At 34.6% G+C, this 3,969-nt stretch overlaps 1 pseudogene; it reads left to right on the top strand.

Moving 5' to 3' along the window:
• The first annotated feature begins 532 nt into the window (after nucleotides 1-532).
• LOC130040977 (uncharacterized) lies at nucleotides 533-631 on the top strand (annotated as a pseudogene).
• The last annotated feature ends 3,338 nt before the right edge of the window (nucleotides 632-3,969 follow it).

Consider the following 3,969-nt stretch of genomic DNA (forward strand, 5'->3'; position numbering starts at 1 on the left):
TTGCTAATATGTGTTGGCCATTAAACTTCACTGAGACCCTTTTTTCTGTCCTTTACAGGAGCCTCATGAGTCTCACCTTCCTTTCAAGTTGAACTTGTAATAAGGTGGAATGAAATCATCAATATGCTCCTCACCTCTTCATTCAGGAGAAAAATCCGACTTACATTCAAGGTAGTCAAATTGCAGACAACACCATCCACCTTTTCCTGGAGATGTACAAGGGACTGAGGTGAGAACAGCAAAAGGCTCTAGTTTAATGGTCTTAATGAAGGTTTCAGGGAAGGGCATTAAACAAGACTCATATACTATCTTCCAAAAGAATTATTTTGTAAAACTGATGCCTTGGGTATGGAAAAAGATAATATGGTAAAAACCATATTTTTCTTTCTGGGACATTAAAGTTCTAAATCTATCTATTCAAGCTGCTTTCAAATACATACCTTGCTTATGAATCACTGTCTGCCATAGGAGTGAGTAAGGACAACCCTCAAATTAATAAGTAGAGAAAAATATGGAAAAATTAACTCATACTATATTTGATGACATAAATACTAAAATAGAAATGATACATAGATTAGCATTGTCCTTGCACAGAGATGACATGCAAACTTGTAAAGTGTTCCATATTGTTGTTGCAAGAATAATTAACAGGGCTACTTTAAGCTAAGACAATCCGCACAAGTACAAAAATTCTACATAAAGATAGCACAAATCCCCATCACAACAATCTCTCTCAATGTCAATGGACTAAATGTGCCAATTCAGAGGCACAGAATGGGAAGATGAATTATAAAACTGAACCCAATATTCTGCTGCCTGAAGAAACACTTCTGAACAATCAAAGCAACCATGGGCTCAAATTCAAAGGCTGGAAAACAATTCTTCAAGAAAGAAAAGAACACCTCCACAAAGCTGGAGTGGACATACTAGTATCAGACCACATGGACTTCAGGCTATAGGTTATAAGAGACAGTGAAGGTCATTTCTTCATGATCATGGGATCTGTACATCAGAAAAAACTCACCCTCCTCAATGTAGAGTCTCCTCATGACAGACCAGCAAAATACTTAAAAACAACTTCTAATTGACTTAAAGAAAAACATTGATAGCAACACAATACTAGTTGGAGATTTCAACACTACTTTGTCACTTCTCAATAGATCAAACAGACTAAAGCTCAGCAAGGAAATATTTTCTTTAAGGGAAGTAATGAACAACTGTTGGCTTAGAGAAGAAATCAAAGAGGAAATAAAAAGTTTCCAGAAACAAATGAGAATGAGTACACGAGCTACCAGAACTTGTGGGACACAGCAAAAGCAGTGTTAATAGGAAAGAGTATAGCTCTGCCAGAATTCATCAGGAAGAAAGAGAGGATCTACATGAATTAATTAGAGCTCAAGATTTTGGAAAATAACCAACAAAAGTAGTCCAAACTAGGCTGGAGGAAGGAAATAATAAAACTTGTACCAGACGTCAATGAGCTAGAATCCCAAAATACAATCCAAAAGACCAATAAGAGCAAAAGCTGGTTCTTTGAGAAAATAAATAAGATCAATAAACCACGAGAAGCATCTCAAATTAACAAAGAGAAAGAATTCTAATAAATCAAATCAGAAATGCAAATGGGCATATCCTAATAGAAACTACAGAAATCCATAGGATCATCAGAGATTATATTGAGAAACTTTGCAGCAGGAAATGAGAGAATCTTGAATAAATTAATAAATTTTTGGATTCCAATTGCCTCCCAACGTTGAACCAAGAAGATTTGGAATACTTGAACCTATCAATACCAAGGAAATTGAAATGATGGTCAAAAGTATCCCCCCCAAACAGAACCCCTGGCCCAGATGGATTCAATAGTGAAATATTTCAAACCTTTAAAGAGGAAATGCTGCCAACATTTTTCAAGATTTTCCAGGAAATTGAAGAATCAGAAATACTCCCAAATAGTTTCTATGAGGCAAAGATCACCCTAATACTCAAAACAGACAGAGACACCACAAAAAAATAAAATTACAGACCTATTTCCTTGATGAATACAGATACACAGATTCTAAGAAAATACCAGCAAAGAGAATCCAGTAACTCAACAAAAGATCACACACTATGACCAAGTAGGTTTATCTTGGGGATGCACGGATGGCTTAACATTCTCTAGTCAATCAACAGAATACACCATCTCAATAAAATAAAGATAGTCATATGATCATATCAATATATGTAGATAAAGCATTTGATGACATCCAGCACCTATTCATGATGAAAAACTCTCAACAAAATGGGAGTTGAAAGTACTTTCCTCAATCTAGTCAAAGCAAATTACCACAAACCCAAAGCAAGCGTTATTCTCAATGGGGAAAAACTAAAGGCTTGGAGCAGAAATCAATGAGCTAGAATCCCAGAATACAATCAGGCACAAAACAAGTTACCCACTCTCACCACTCCTATTCAACATAGTACTTGAAGTACTTGCCATATGATTTCGGTAAAAAAAAAAAAAAGATATCAAGGGCATCCAGATAAAAAAGGAAGAACTCAAGCTTTTACTATTTGGAGACGACATGATACTATACTTAGGAAATCCCAAAGAATCTACAAAAAAGCTCCTGGGAACAATAGATTTGTTTAGTAAAGTAGCATATTACAAAAGTAATATCCGGTACTCCATGGCTTTCCCATATATTAATAATGAAAGAGAAAAAAGAGATAGAGAAAAACAATCCCATTCACAATAATACCTCAGAAAATCTAGTATATTAGAATCAACTAAAAAGGTTAAGGAACTATACAAAAAAAAAAAACCTACAAAACACTACTTCACGAAAAAAGAGAGTATATGAGGAAATGGAATCACATCCCATGCTCATAGATTGAGAGATTTAGTACTGTCAAAATGGCAATACACCCCAAAGCTCTATAAAGATTTAATGCACATTCTATAAGGATACCCATGATATTTTTCAAAGAAATTGATTAAACACTCTTGAAACTCATACACAACCTTCTCTCCCATGACGAGCTAAAGCAATCTTTGGTAAAAAGAAGAAGGGAACACCTTCCCCAACTTCAAACCCTACTACAAAGTTGTAGTAATCAAAATATCATGACATTCATATAAAGACAGGCCTCAGAACAATGGAATATAGTCAAATATCCTGACGCTGGCCCTCAGATTATTATTACCGAATCTTTCATAACGGCTCAAGAAATATGAAGTTGAGCTAGGAACTCTCTTCAGCAACTGGTGCTGGGAAAACTGGACAGCAACATGCAAAAAAAATGAACTCAGATCTCTTTATAGTGCCAGGCACAAAGTCAGATCAAATGTATTAAAGACCTCAATATCATACCTGAATTCTTAAGATATATGGAGAAAAATGTGGGAAGATCCCTTCATGACATTCAAGCTAATGGAAACTTCTAGAATGAAACACCACTGACCAAGGAAGAGGAAGTGAAGATAAACAAATGAGACTACATTAAACTAAGAAGTTTCTGCAACTTAGAAAAAATGGTGCCCATGATAAAAAGAGAGCCCACGTAATGGGGAAAAATTATTCATGCAATACCCATACAATTAACCTCAAAATTCTGATTCCTGTATCATTAAGAACACTAAGTAGTTCCTGTGAATTTTATTCTTCCTCACATATATTTACTCTAAAATATTTTAGATTTCCTTTTAAACCACAGGTAAAAAGGTAAAATTATAAGTCTTTTTAAAAATAAAAAATAACCACTATACATAGCCAGGTGCGACCCAAAAAACCAAAAAAGCAAGCAAGCCAGGAAGCAAGAAAGAAAGAAATTAAAAATTAAAAAATAATGCTGTTTGCAATGCTAAGTATCAATCCCAGATCATCATACAATGGAAGGCAAATGCTCTATCACTGAGTTGTATCCCTATTCTGAAACATTTAAAAAATTCTTATTTGATGTGTCATTGCATTTTATTTTTTAAAAAAT

Source organism: Sorex fumeus, unplaced genomic scaffold (genome assembly GCF_029834395.1).
Source record: "Sorex fumeus unplaced genomic scaffold, SorFum_2.1 ptg000095l, whole genome shotgun sequence".
Lineage (NCBI taxonomy): Eukaryota > Metazoa > Chordata > Mammalia > Eulipotyphla > Soricidae > Sorex > Sorex fumeus.